Consider the following 15,670-nt stretch of genomic DNA (forward strand, 5'->3'; position numbering starts at 1 on the left):
TGACATGATAATTTACTGATGTTGATTGACGCATACACACATATCACTCTTTTCCATCAGTTAAAAACACTGCAGCTTAGTCTGTAAAATAAAATCCCCTTTCATTCAATAAGGTCTTTTGACAAACTTAAAAATGCAGTTGGACAGGAAACTAACACATTACGGACTCCAGTTACAAAAAAGAGAGAAGTAAAAGTGACACCCACAGCCTACCTTCGAAAATACGATTCAAAATAATACTCACAATTATTATTACGGCTGGATCCTCTTTACTTTTCCTTCTCTCCACCCTTTCCTAGTTGTCTTCTACAGTCTCTCTCTCCAGGTCGGAAATATCGCCAACTGTTCAAAGAGTCTTTGTTCGCGGCGGCCTCAAACATAAATTACGGATAAGGCAACTTTTTTCTTTTTCATTTTAGGTGTGAAAAGCCACAGAGCGCCCCGTGCAGTGTCTGGAGGGGCTGGCGCGGAGCGAGAAGGAGAGCTGTCCGATCCCTGCTGCAGGCTGGGACTAGCGAGTGTCTGAGGAAGAGAGGGGGGGAGAAAAAAAAAGAGAGAGAGAGAGAGAGAGGGGGGGGGGGGGGGGGGGGGGAAGCTGCTGTTTGAAAGAGCAGAAGGCTGCCCCGCGCTGCTTCACAGGAAGACTTCAGACCGGAGGAGTGCACTGGGGAGGACAGTGCTCTCTGGCCCTCCGTGTGTCACTCACTCCGCTTAAAGAAGCGCGGCCTTTTGCAGATTGTATCAGTGATCCTGAGACAATGAAAAGGCAGATCCTTCAGCCATCACTGCTCGTCTGCACAGTCCTGCGGTTCTGCTCACGCACCCCGAGGGTACAGAATCCCCCCCCTCCTCTCTCCCTACCTCCCTCTCTCTCTCTCTCTCTCTTTCTCCCCCTCTCTCTGTTGTTTTTTTTGTTTTTACAGTGCAAACAGTAGTTTTTCCTCCTCATTTGGCCTTACTGCTTTCAGTTTGACAAAGGAGCCCAGCAGATGCGAGGCACTCTCTCACATAAAGTCATTAGGTAAATGACCGAGCCTCTCATAATCGGAGCAGACTGGCCTGTCTTACCAGCAGCCTAGTGGAAGCCCTCCATCAACAAGTAGCCGCCACTGCTGTTTGCAAGGTAATGAGTGCATTCTGTCTGCTGTTGGTGACATTTCCTATTTCTGATTGCTTTAAAGAAACAGTTGTCTTTAAAAGGAATGATAGCATTAAAAACAATTTTTATGAAGGTTTTTACTATTTTCTAATCATTGCAGGCCTGTGAATTCTTAAATTCACGAAGTAAAATGTGCATCAGTAGGCTAAATGAATATAAAATATGATTATTTGAGACTAACTTTAGAAAATAAAGTTGATATATTCTTGATAAGTATTTTTATCTAAATATTTGTTTGCCAAATGTATTCAATATATAAATGCACTGCCATTATTGAGGCACATGCAAAATGAATGAGTGTACAATGTAGACACAAATGCTCTTAAATTTTACTTCAAAGGAATGAATGAGGAAAATAGGAAAAAATAGTTAGCAATGAAATAACATCCAAAATGGAGTAGAACAATCCATCAGTAGCAAACTCATGTAATACAAAATACAGAAAGGGAAGTGGCGCCTGTCTCCATGATGTGTGTATTTTTATGTGGCAGTCACCTTACCTTTTCAACAATTCAGAAAGAGGGGCAAAAGCAGATATTGTAATATTAGGTGTCCAATTGCCCCGTGTGTGTGTATGCTGGTGTGTGCCTTTCTTTGTAGTGCCCCGAGTAAACTGAAGAATTCCCAGAAAAGGAGACTGTTTTGCCAGTAGGCTACACGGGGGGGTAAAAGTCGAGCGCACACCTTGGATTTCATTTTGCCTGTGCGCTGCCGTGAAACTGTGCTGTATTCACAAGCCATATATGGGAGACCAGGTCAACGCGAGCAAAGCGCTGTCGAGCCTGTGCGAGACGCTGACATAAATAGACCGCACTGCACTTCTCCTGATCTAAGTGCACTGCTATACTGAGGCAGCAACACTGTGAAAATAATCAGCCCTCCTTTGGTACGCCTGTACCTACAGGTAAACCAGGAGTTTCACATTTCCAATTCTGAAAATGAAGTATATTACATTTTGAAGAGGTTCTTGATAACTCAATTGACTAATAAATGCTCCGGGACTCTCAAGTAACTATTTGTAATAGCTGAGGGGTATAAATGCCTATTGAGTTATTGCAATTTACTCTCGTTCATTGACCAGCTGTATAAAATTATCTCTCAATGTAATCTTGCAAGTGAGTTATTTTGAAATTGCGCAGTATAATTACGCTGAATTGTTTATGTCTCATGCTAAACTCTCTCATATTTTTTCCACGTGCTCAGTCATCTACAGTAAGCCCTGGTATATGTTTTGAATCAGATTTAGATGTTGCTAGAGCCAAAGGAGTGGGCAGTTCTTGTTTGCTATAATTGCAATACTTGCAAATGCAAAATGAACGTTTCTCAGGCGCTGCAGTAAAAATGAAAACCCCTATCTCCCCCAAAGCAAAACCTGCCACTGAAACAGTTCTCAGACCTGCGAGAACTTGTTCTTACGCTATATCTCCTAAGAATCTGATTCGTGCACGATATGGGTCAAGATCCTCAAAACATTAATATATCAAAGCTAAATGACTCAGATCTACTTCCACGCACGTCCTGGTGGGGCCTTGGTGACCCAACGGCTGGTGATACATTTAAATCTTACCGTGCCGCAGTAAAATCAGAGGCGGCGTAATGGCTTTTTTAAATATGTGAAAGCAGAGAATAGGTGAAGGCTGGGAGCTTAGAGCAGGCAGTGTTTCCCCCCCCCCTTCCCTTCCGCATGCGAGCAGGAGAAAATGAGCCGGGCTCCTCTGCCCTCACAGCCTGCCTAATCTGGACTTAACAAAGCCGCGCTGCTGCAGCCGGACCGACATCTGCGCTAAAACGCCGCTCGCCAAAAACTATATCAGGTCGGAAACATGAGAACCGGGCCGAGATTAAACGCCAAGCCGTTCTTTATTAAAGATTATCTGGCTGGAACTCCGCGGCTTTAAGCGCGGGGTGGCGGAGTTCTCCGCTCGCAATTAAAATAGAAAGGGGACCTGTTGTGTCCTACCTCTTCCACAGCTCCTTCGCAGAGGATACGTGCCACTGACACGTACATATTTCATGACTCACCGTCACAAGGAAATAATACAAAAAGTGCACGTGTGTGCGTGTGTGTGTGTGTCTGTTTGTGTGTGTGTTCGTCTCTGTGTGTGTTTGCGTGCTTGCGTGTTTGTGTGTGTGTGTGTGTATGTGTGTGTGTGTGTGTGTGCATGTGTGTGTGCTGGGGGAGGGGAGAATTAGTGCTCAATGATTAATATGACTGCCCTGTGGATCACAAAGGTAGCACAAATAAAGCAAGCAGCTACGTGACAGATTGCCCGATTCAGGCCAATCTGCTCGGCAATGCCTGGGCACCACACTTGTGCGATTTTTATGCACGCTTTCTGCAGGTTTGTTTTGGTAGAACTACTACAACATTTACACAATGTCACACTTTTGGAGGATCAAGTTGCTTTCCTGCCACAAGTCTGTGACCATTACTCTCCAAACCTACCCCAGAGATGAGAAATCTGAACTCTGCCCCTTAGCCTAATGAAAACAACACCTTTCATATATTTATCTAGACACTTAACCAGCAAAGTGTTTTTCTATTAACTATGAGGAAAATAAAGTTTCTAAACCTCACAGCTCTCCCCGGTCCCCTGACGCACTGGGAACCTAAAGGTTGCTGAATGGTAATTTGTCAAGTGACCATGCAACTGGCATTGGATAGTCTGCACTCCCTCTGTGTCCCCTCACTCTCTCTCTTTCTCTCTCTTTCTCTCTCTCTCTTTCTCTCTCTCTCTCTCTCTCTCTCTCTCTCTTGCACTCACTCTCTTTCTCTTTCCAAATAACCTAGCTCCGAGGACGGCCCTTGCGTAATACAATAGCTTGTCCAGGGGAGAGAGGGAAAAAAAGCACTATTTGTGAACCTGAAAATATTGAGTAATACTTTCCCATGTTATGCGGTACACAACTTCTTTCAGACATCGTGAGAAACTTTTTTTTAACACTTAGGGACAGACATCCACCATAAGACGAGCCAAGAAAGGAGAGCCCTGGCAGCTCACTAAGCATGTGCTGAGATTGCTGCTGAAAGCGTACGGGTGTGCAGAAGAGCTCCTGAGACACAGCTTACCGTCAGCGCCTTTTCACTGACACCTTCAGCAATGCTAAAGCACAAAGGGCTAATATCTGTCCTCCTCTGGACGCCGTTTTATCACCACAAATGTCACGACTGATTTCAAAATAAAATACCCCCTGGTATTGCTCTTAATTTGAACACAGTCCTTTTCCTTTGCAGGTATCCAGCATGTTGATGGAATTTTTTAGGTAAAATCATACCCAGTCTGAATAGAGGAGTGAACATACAGTTGTGAATATCAGCACACACACACACACATGCACACACACAGGCACACACACACACACACAAACACACACACATGCACACACACACACCACACACAGGCACACACACACACACGCACACGCACACGCACACACACACACACACGCGTTTAACCATAATTTGCCTGGCCCTAGACACATGTTATGGAGCGGAGCAGTGAGGCCCGGCTCCCCGCAGCTTCATTTCACCTCACTGTAGCATTAATAGAGGGTCAACAGCTCTGCCCATATCCTGCGGTGCGCATTTTCCCTTATTATTTTAGGCCGCTCACCATGACCAAGAGCGTCATGCCTTCCATACAGCCTGACCTCTGGACATCTCTGGTCAGGAATATGAACTTGGTTTAGGGCCACACTGTCATTTCATTAGCAGTTTCACAATTCCCTTGAAACAAATGTGAAAATGTAATGGAAAAAATGATATATAAAATGATATGTATGTATGTATATATGTATGTATACAAAATTACGCACATTCACACATACACACACACACACACACACACACACACATTGTATGTGTGTAAAAAGTAAATGTTTTTGTTCGCTGTTCTTTGTCAATTACAGACAGCAGAGATCCCAAAGCCGCAGTGCATTTTAGACACTGTACGCTGGTGCAGGACTTTTGGCTTTGAATACCTTCATATGACAGAGAATACTGTCATAACGTGTAGTTATTATTATTGCACTGCACCTCTGCTGAATTTGTGGTTGGCTTGCTTGGAACAAGTTTAAATGTGTCCCTTATCGACGAAAACTCTTAGGCTGTTAAGGGCAACCGCTGCTTTTTAAGCAAGCTACAAATATTAAAAAATGTAATAGCTAAACTGAGAAAAAGCCACAGCGGTCAGTGCCAAAACAGTTACCAAAATGTACAACATTCTTCGGCTAGCTAAGTTAGCCAGAAGGTGAACAGATACAGTGGAAGATTGAGTTGGAGAACTATCTTAACAGCTGACAGACATTCAGTACATATCAGAATGTATTGGATATTTACTGACTCCATCAATATCTATAGAGGCTATGATCTGCTGTTATCTGCAGGGCAACTGGCCAACTGTTAGTCAGAGCCCAGTATGGTCACTAAGAATTCTAACCTCTGTATGATGTAACATCTGTCCGATGCTTAAAAATAGTAAAATGTATAATACAAATAGAAATTATTTTTTTACAGCAATGCATTATCTGCATTTCAAAATCTACAAAATGGATTCATGGAAATTATAATTTTAGAAGAATTTTGGCAGATGTGGCTATTTTACTAAATTTCAAGTTGCAGTTCCTTTTTATCAACCCAGAATAACAACCGCAATAGAACAGAAGGCAACTGATCAAACTAAATACTATTTCAGCTCTGCTCTGAAGATCATCTTTGTTGATGACAAGGTGGCACCACAATAAAGCATTTGACAGTACAGACAGAAACATTAAAAGTCCACAGAATGGATTAGTAGGAACCGAGGCGCTTTCATGTGGTGAATGAAAGTTAGAGCAAACCTGACCTTCTTCATAAACAAACTGCTGATTTGTCTCACGCAAATTATGCGATGGATGTGAAAACATCCAAACATAGATCTGGCTGCAGTAACTCCCAGAAACCAGTGTTTATCATTCTGGAAAGTTCTAAGTAAGGGCAAATCATACCCATAATAAAAATCACAAACTATGGGGTGTTAATCAGATGATCCCACTAAATCATGTCACATTACTCATAAATAAATTAATAAGAAAATAAGAAAATAAATAAACCCTTGCCTGAATAATTTGTACTTCAATCATCAAATCCAAATTGTGAAGAAAAAAAATGTAAAAAGAAAGTAAAAAGCGTGATTAAAAAGAAAAACAAACAAAAATAATGATGTAACATTTAAAAACGCCAGTCGAGCAAAAGGCAAGGCTGTGAAGCTAATCATGAAACAAAAACATTACGGCGAACTTTAGGGCAAACTGATCAGGCACAGAGGAGGAATTCTGCTCATACGCAATGAAAAGTGTCTTGATTTTACAGGGACTCGAACCCCAGTAACGCTCAGTCCCAGTAACGCTCAGTCTGAGAGCCTCAGTAACGCTCAGCCCCAGTAACGCTCAGTCTGAGAGCCCCAGTAATGCTCAGCCCCAGTAACGCTCAGCCTGAGAGCCCCAGTAACGCTCAGCCTGAGAGCCCCAGTAACGCTCAGTCTGAGAGCCCCAGTAATGCTCAGCCCCAGTAACGCTCAGCCTGAGAGCCCCAGTAACGCTCAGCCTGAGAGCCCCAGTAACGCTCAGCCTGAGAGCCCCAGTAACGCTCAGTCCTGAGAGCCCCAGTAATGCTCAGCCCCAGTAACGCTCAGCCTGAGAGCCCCAGTAACGCTCAGCCTGAGAGCCCCAGTAACGCTCAGCCTGAGAGCCCCAGTAACGCTCAGCCTGAGAGCCCCAGTAACGCTCAGCCTGAGAGCCCCAGTAATGCTCAGCCTGAGAGCCCCAGTAACGCTCAGCCTGAGAGCCCCAGTAACACTCAGCCTGAGAGCCCCAGTAACACTCAGCCCCAGTAACGCTCAGCCTGCAAGCCCCAGTAACGCTCAGCCTGAGAGCTCCAGTAACGCTCAGTCTGCAAGCCCCAGTAACACTCAGCCTGAGAGCCCCAGTAACGCTCAGGCAGACGGCTCTGTGCTCCACTGGGAGCAGAAGACCAGTCCAAGTCCCAGACCTACTGTGCCGCACTGACAGAAGCTTAAAAAGTCATAAAAACCACATGGCCTGTTGGCCCACAGACTCTTTTCCCTTTTCTGCTAAAAAGCATGGGCAATTCCACTACATTTTACCCGTGAAATGAGCCGCATTTTTTCTCAGCTGTTTTATTTGCGTTTTATTAATGCGCATAGCCCAGCCTTGCAAGGTGCCAAGTCTGAAATGGTCTGATGTAACCCTTGACCTGCTGAGTGGTGATCACCCTTTGTTTGTAAATAATACACATACTGCATGGTGCCTTTGCGCTCTTTGCTTCATCTTCCCCATGGTTTCAGTTTTGTCAACACTTATGGCCACTAATGCATAGATTATTGAAGGGAATCTCCATTGTTTTTAGACAATGAAGCCAGTAATTTACATAGGCTAGAAAACAACAGGTTCATTATAACAGGTCCATTATAAAGTTGCAGGGAGGTACGGAGAATACACTGATTCAGTCAATAATGCTGGATCACACAAATACACATGTAGCTACTGTACCTGGCTTTATATAGGAAAGCCATAAACAGGCTGTTGTGGAACCAACACACATGTCATTGAAGGTGCCTTATGGTGCGCTGCGGTTCTCAAGAGGTGGCAAAGTGGTTAATTCACGATGCATAGGATTGAGCAGCCAGGAAAAACCAGACGAAAAAAAGTCATAATTCTGAGACTGTGGCAAACTGTTTAGCAACACTGACTTTATGTTAGCTTCACACTTCAGAATTGAATATCATACAACTGGCAATATGAATACAACAAGAAGAAATCCCCCTACACAGCACACTTGAAATCTGGTTTTGATGCATGGGAACAACTCTGAAACACTTAAACACACATTAATGCTTAAAACTATCTTATTTGAGGAATGTTGAATATTTCTGTGGAATTTTCTGACAGATTTCACACAGGTTGCACAAGTTCAGCTTTGGGGGAGCCATGTCAAGCAGGTGTCTGATGTAAATGGTGCTGGTAGGTCAGCCAATCACATGAATCACATGAAGTATTATATGAACGTTGGTGGGTGGCTAGTTGACCTCAGTTTTGTAATGTATATAATTACAGATTTAAAATGCAATTTCGAGGGAAAGGGGAAGTGTCATGTCATGTGTAATAATTCATGGGAGCTTTCTTTTGAATACTGGACTTCTGATTAAAATGGTTACACAGGCCCTTGAAGAAGGAAGTAGGTAGACTGACATCCAGCGGGAACAAAACTCTGACATCATGACCCCTGCAGGGAGGTCTGTCATAGTAAGCGGGTTATGCTGCATATATATACATGCATACAAAATCATCAAAACCTTGTGTTCGGAATTAATTCCACCAATGCACAAGAAAGCTCAAGGCTGAAAACGTACAATGTGCATTGAGTTATCAGGTATAGTCAAGCACTATTGTTCTGATTCTACCACTGGAATTGGTGACATTACTTCACTATAATGTGAAGACATACAAACACTACACAAAAACATGTTTTATGAAGTCATGGTTCACGTTGCAAAATCGAAAGGAATGTTTTCCATTTCTGAGGCCTCACAGCAACATTTTTCATAGCAGTTTGTTTGCTGCAAGTAACCACATGAATTTCCTTTTGGCCATAAAATTGCTGTCAGAATAAACATGACAATGTTCAACTGACAGCTTTTATTTAAAAGCCCCCATAAAAACAAAAAAAGTATATCAAAAATCAAACACGACCCACCAGAAAAAAGGGTGTTAACTGACGATCAGCTAATATGCCAAAGTCACACCGAGATAAATACTGTTCCTGAGTCCTCACATGTTTTCAACTATTCCAGGCCATAAGAAGTATGCCTGACAATCAGCAATTCCTGAAAAAGCTAAAAGCGCCCAAGCACTAAATTTAAATCAGCTGCACCCTAAAATACAGATCTGTTTAGCAATAAATTTGGAGCCTCCTAATGACTTGACCTCGGCATGCCGAACGTCCGCGGAAACATTTGTCAGAGAAAGCCCAACTGTCTGGGCCACTTACTTGCAGGCCCCCGTGCATCCACAGATTTGGCATTCCCGGCCCCGCAGCTGCCTCCCCCAGTTGGGTCCAGGTCAGCGCAGCACCGCCGGCCAGACGGCTCAACACCAACGAACAGCAGGAGTGGGGGGGGGGGTGGGGGGAGATGGCCGCCCCCCCCCCCCTTCTCCATAGGACAGTCCGGCGTTACGATTAGTTTCACCCCAGCACCGCCCCAGCAGGGGAGAGGGGTACAGACCGCAGGGGTTAGAGACACGGCCCCCCCCCCCAACATTTGTGGAGCGCTGCTTCCCAATGATGAAAACGCGTTAGGCAAATGCTGGTGCGTGGCCCCTACTAAAACTGGCCATCAAAGCACACTTACACCAGGGCAGTGCCATTCTGCTTAATGACCACGCACCACGTCTACAACACTTCTCACGCTCCGTGAGTTCAGCTCATTTCAGGAATGGGAAATCTGTTGGTAACTGCACATTCAACAAAGTCATATAATGTGAAGGATAAATACAACACAATAAATGGTGCATGCATTGCCTATAACAGGGAACTGCTGGAAATAATGACACAGTAAAAGGTGGGTCAGCACAGCATACATTGTCATTACAGATTTTGTCTAATACCTACATGTTTGTGTTATTGGAAAACTCAATGGTCATAATATGTTTACTTCTCAAACTATGTAAGACAATTCACTCTTTTTTCTCTAAATTTTAATATAAAAAAAGGTAGCCTTAGCTATATCTAAGTTACATGAAACATTTCCCACACGTGTACTTAAAGAGCTGTTACAGAAACGGAGCTCATGCTAAGCTAAGGCTGTTTTCCCATGTACTGTATTTGGTGTCAGCGGTGTGTTGCTAACCAGTGCCAGATCCCAGTTCATTTTTAACTCTTTTGACAGCTGAGATTCCCTGCCACTGTCTCCTGGTGTATGTGCATATAAAAAGAGACACTTGGATTATCCGAACAGGGAATGCCATTCATTTTATAGGGCCGGGGAAGATGCTGAGTCTGGCACTTTTTCACAGTCTCGAAGAGTGTGTGAACTATTAGCAGCTCCCCTGCCATCATGCTGGCGTCACATAAAATGACTCGAGGCATGACAAGAAGTTCAAAAATAACCAAAGGTTAATAACCGCTTAAGACTACGCATGAGACTGCTCAAGTGAATGCTAACAGACCCTGCCGTGCTTCTTCGCCATGTCTGCACACCTATCACCGACGTGTTCTGTTTCTGGTGTAAATCCCGTCAGAAAGTTCTTCTACCGGTACCCTGTTGTTGTGGGGTAGAGGGGACTGATTTCTGAGAGGCACATTGCATTTTCTTTTTAAAAAATATTTTATTTAACTTTTTTATATAGCAAACAGCTACTTTTTGAAGAAACCAGAAATGTAACATAAAGCAATAAGCAGCCACCTCTCTCCTTCCTATGCCAGTTTTGTTCTGAGTGGAACTGTTCTGATATTTGAGCACACGACGACCTTTCGAATTTCCATGTTTACTTCCTCTGATGTGCTCTGCGCTGCAGTGTCCTTTCTCTGAAGGAAATGGAAATCACACTGTGGGCTGCAGTGCTACAGACTTAAAGCCCACTATTAAATATGTCCAATCATACACAACAAACGGATCAGACCTGTCTGTTGCCTACAGTTGTGCTACTTTCCTATTCCTAAAAATCACCCATGCCTGTAATAAAATACAAAAAAAACTGCCTTAACATTCTCTAAAACTGCTTCAAAATTCTCAACACTAAAATCCACCTTTTGAAAATGTACCATAACAGCTTAGTTTAATGCATAATGTTGTGCAATGAATGGCAGGAGATCTTAACAGGATGTGCCCAGTGAAGAAATAGGATAAAGAAACTATTGAGGAAAAAAGAAAGAAAAACACCAATGATGCATCCCTCATTGCCTGCTGTCTCCTGGACATCGCTGGATCAGAACAGCTTCCGACAGATCTTTCAAAAGCATGGCATTCCAAAAGCAGTGCTCATTCACACAGGGGTCAGGTTCACAGAATGCTTAAATGCATTAAAAACTTTCATAAAGAGATGGCGCTGCGGTATTGTATTTCTTACTCAATGGTGTAAATTCATTCACTTATTAATATCAGTGTTTGCATTTTAAATGAGTGAGTCAGTGATTATAAAAATATTATGTAGATCTAATGCACATTATGCACATAGTTGATATATAAATTCCCCTTATCATTTCATTCACAGCAATAATGCATATCCATCAAATTAAATCATAATTAGTTTGTCCACTAAATCACAGACACCATAACTAGTGTATAAAATATCAAACTGGAACACAGAAGCTCAAGGATCAGTAGCTGAACTTCTGCATGCATTAGCGAGTGACTAATGTGAGTGACTGATTCAACAGCACCACCATAGCGCACAGCACTGAGCCACCATACCGCAACAAAAACATTCCGGTCACAGGGAACATAGATTATTTAAAAGCATAACAAGAAAAGAGATAAAATAATACTCAATCATCACCATTCTCCTATTTGGACGCGTGCCTGCACTTTTTTTTCCACTCCTATGAGGACATGAATTATTTTTCACCCCCCAAGCTTATACAGTATAACTGCTATACTTGCAGTTATGGAGTCAAAGCATAATAAATGAGTTCATTATCTAACGGTACCTGATAAAGGTAGATCTATAAATAGAGGACATCTCCACTGTGGTAACTCTACCAACCAAGTTTCAATTACGTGTGTCTTTTTATAGGCCCGGCCTGCACACGCAGTGGCAAAGGTTCCTGTTGCCTTGGATACAGGGCAGAAGAGCAGTCAGATCCGGGAGGCGAAGCAGGTAAGACTGGTCTGAGCAATTAGAGGGCCCATTCACTGGAATGAGTGCTATCGGAGGGGCAGTGCCAGTAACTGTGGGTTCATTCAGTCACAGTGATGGACAGCTCTGCCTATTGGATGCACCTGGTAAAGGGCTCATTGAACACAATGAGGGGAGCATTCAGCTTTACTGAAATAGGAAGTAGGAGCATCCTTTCACACTATATGCACCTCTCAGGCAAACACACAGAGCATTGCGCTCTGTATACTGCCTGTTTGTGTTGAATAGCGTTATTATCCATCATCCGTCCATTATCTAACCTGCTTATTTCTGGTCAGGGTCGCGGTGGGTGCTGGAGTCTATCCCAGCATGCATTGTGCAAGCATTACTATCTGTTAGCTAGAAAACCTCAAATTTGGGTTGGATAGCATAACCAACTTGCAATATTTGAATTTCAATATATTGCCATTGCTCATTATAAAAAGGGTTAATTAAAAAAAAAATGTTTTATTTAGTTGTAGTAAATTTACTTCCCACCAATAACATTTCTTAGCATGTAGGAAACAAAAAAATACATGTTGGCTTGCAAGTTGAATTGAACGCAATCTTAGGCATCATTTTCTCTATGAGTTGCACCATGATATGTAATTATATATACTAACGGAAATGGCCTTAAACATCTGGTCACTTATTGGATTAGCAAATAATGTAGACAGAATGAAAATACAAGTGGAGTCACAATATCCGGGTGTCCTTTGTGACCCCTTCATATTGGGCACTTCACTGAGCAGGCCGGGCTCTTAATTGAATCCATTTGATACACAACACATACCATACTGAGTTAGTTCACTGTGCTGAAGGGTCAATACAAGGCAGGGGCCCAAGTGCCATGCATGTAATAATCACTGTGCAATGCTTTAGCATCAGGATAAAGATTTCAAGACCATTTCAACTGTTCAAAAAAGATACGGCTCTGGTATAAAATCATTTTTAATTGCACATATTTTTTGATGTTGTTCTAATTGTCAAAAAGATTTTCTTTTTTTATATTTTCTTAAGATAATGAACTGGCATATACACTTGACTAAATGACTAAACTTGGTTGTATAACTGCAATAGAACCAGCTTTGTCATAGATGAGGAGTATTATCTCAAATAACACATAACATGAATACAAATAAAACTGGATCACTTATGTAACAGAATGTACTGTAAGTACAGCATTAATTATATGGGATTGATTCTGAAAAAAATGGAAAAATACAGGCATGGAATTCATTAAATAACGGCTTCTATAACAGCAGAAATTCTAGGCAGGTGTTCCTTCCTGAACTCCTGAATGTACCCAGCATTTGTAATTGTAAGGAATGACCCCTTGCATGATGACTATGCAATTTAGGGGAAGGACAGGCTAGCTGAAATCCTGTCCCAAAGAACCCCCATCTCTGCTTGAATAATTAATTGCATATTGATGAGGTCTAATAAAAGAACATTGCTCAGTACCCTATTGACATTCATGTCTTCTGCCCAGGGCAGCACAGACACATTTCTAAGATATGTACACAAGAGCCGATCATGAACAGGTCCATTATTTATTCTTATTGTTTGAAAAGAAAAAAAAATTCTAATAAGACTATATTAGCCTATCTGCGGTGCCAAAAAAGACATAATGCAAACACTCATGCCAAATAATTACAGATTCACACAGTGTGACAGTGGGCAATTTCCTTTTATTGGTTTGGCCTGGCACCAAGTGTGTTCATTTGTTCACACTAGGGTATTTTCTATATAAACCTGGCAGACCCAGTGGTACATAAACATCAAAATTAAATAAGTTACGTGATCAAGGCTTCCTACTTGTACATCTCAAACTAACCCTTTATACCCTATATTATAATTTGTAACATGAAGCTGTTGAGGGTAAAAATTGAATTTTCTACTGAATTTCCCAGGTTACTTGCACTTTTTTGCACTAAAAAGAAAATCTTCTACAGTATGTATGTTCAAGGAAGGCTTTGGTGCTCATGGAGCACACTTTAAAAAAACAGGGTAGCTCAAGCACCTTTACACAGCTATGACCTCTGTTCGCCTGGTTATATCTCTGGACCCATCTTTGGCAGCTGCACTGCACTTAATAAATTGCACCTTTTACAAAAGGAAAAGGTGATGAATTGAAAAATGTTTAGCTAGACCATACATAATTGATACGGTCTCTAGCGCAAATCAGCTCCTGATAAATAATTAAAATTAATCTCATTATAGGAGATTTCATTATGGGATAATTTAATTAAATGGAAGCCAAAGGGCCTCTAAGGTCTGAGAGATGCTTGTGCTCGTAGCTCCGGCTAATGGTCTGAGGACAGTGGAGAGCGGTAATGCACATGGGCCCATACATTATTTAATGGATCCTTCTAAGTAAGATGAAAGGGCAGATCAATGATAAGTTGTCATCTCGTCAATTCGTTGAAAGCATTCCGGACCCGTACCAAAATAGATCCAAAATCATTTTCAGAAACGCTGCAATGTCACCGGCCGTCGTTTCAGAATGATTCCAGCGGCTCGCGTATATCTACACACACATCTTCGGATGAAATCCCATCACATAGCGAATATTTCCCAGGGCAAGGACCAAGACCAAAAACAGAAAAGGTCTGTAACTCACAGTGAGAGCTAGGTCAAACGTGCCTCTGTGAAAAGTATAATGGGTACCGCACGTATATCTGATACCAAAAAAGTGATATCACAGTCATTTGGGACCCATTAGCAAGCTTTCTTAGCAAGGAGCTTTTTTATGCTGCTAGCCTTCAGGAGCACTTAAAGCAGAGGAGTGCTGCACCACTCCTATCCCTGTGCTGTTAGGTCCTGTTGAACTCATCACAGGTACAGTAACCCAATGACAGAACACTGTCATGACAACAGGCCAGATTTGTCACTTGGAAAACAAAAATAATTTGCAGCTAAATCATTACAGATAAAAACAAAATTGACCCAAATCTGAAAGCAGTTTTATAATGCCAAACCTGTGCTTCAACAGTATGCCTGCAGCATATGCACTCATCCTCTTCACTTGCAAAATGATTAGCTGCAAAGCTTTCAAAATCTTGTAGAATGGTTTACACAAAAATAAGGAAAAAAGCTAAGCCAGGAAATATGGAGCAATGTCTGCCTATTAGCTTTTTTATGAACATTAAAGTATAACATAAATGATATATAAACAAAAATAAAACATGAACTGTTTATGGTCTGTATAATATTGTCACTTACAGAGGGAAGTTCTTCTTGGAGTGTGCTTAGAATAGCAGATGGGCCATTTAACTCCTCTACATTTGAGGTGGTTGTGTGTGTGTGTGGGGGGGGGGGGACTTTCTGGCTAGTAAAGTTAACAAAGAACATCTGGTTTTCATTTTGAGTGCATTCAACTGTTCATTAAAAAGTCCTGACTTCTCATTTTGTTAATTTGTGCTCAACAATAGGTTGTCTTTTCCAATATAACAACAAGCCATGCATGGACTCTGAGACATCAAAGTGCCTTTCTCCTGAAGCCTTGCGTGAATCTCAAAACAGATCCAAATTGCCCTCTCCCCCTCTCGCCCCCCCCCCCCCCACACACACACACACACCCCTCTCTCCCTCTTCTCCCCCAGCTAACTTAATACA

General features: G+C 42.2%; 1 protein-coding gene and 1 long non-coding RNA gene across 12 annotated transcripts in view; one reads left to right on the forward strand and one right to left on the reverse strand.

The window, feature by feature from the left end:
* Positions 1 to 15,670, reverse strand: part of eya1 (EYA transcriptional coactivator and phosphatase 1) — an 82,534-nt gene that overhangs the window by 46,472 nt on the left and 20,392 nt on the right. For 10 of the 11 annotated variants that reach the window (XM_064333070.1, XM_064333077.1, XM_064333073.1 and 7 more), the window contains exon 2: positions 245 to 522. The exons of the other annotated variant lie outside the window; for it this stretch is intronic. The gene's annotated coding sequence lies outside the window, so the exon portion shown is untranslated. The remainder of the gene's footprint in view (positions 1 to 244; positions 523 to 15,670) is intronic. 11 annotated transcript variants of the gene reach the window in all.
* The window catches only part of LOC135253590 (uncharacterized), a 40,876-nt gene continuing 25,738 nt past the window's right edge, over positions 533 to 15,670 (forward strand). The window contains exons 1-2 of the long non-coding RNA XR_010329658.1: positions 533 to 1,123; positions 11,951 to 12,034. This is a non-coding gene — a long non-coding RNA (uncharacterized LOC135253590). The remainder of the gene's footprint in view (positions 1,124 to 11,950; positions 12,035 to 15,670) is intronic.

The sequence above is a fragment of the Anguilla rostrata genome, chromosome 4 (genome assembly GCF_018555375.3).
Source record: "Anguilla rostrata isolate EN2019 chromosome 4, ASM1855537v3, whole genome shotgun sequence".
NCBI lineage: Eukaryota > Metazoa > Chordata > Actinopteri > Anguilliformes > Anguillidae > Anguilla > Anguilla rostrata.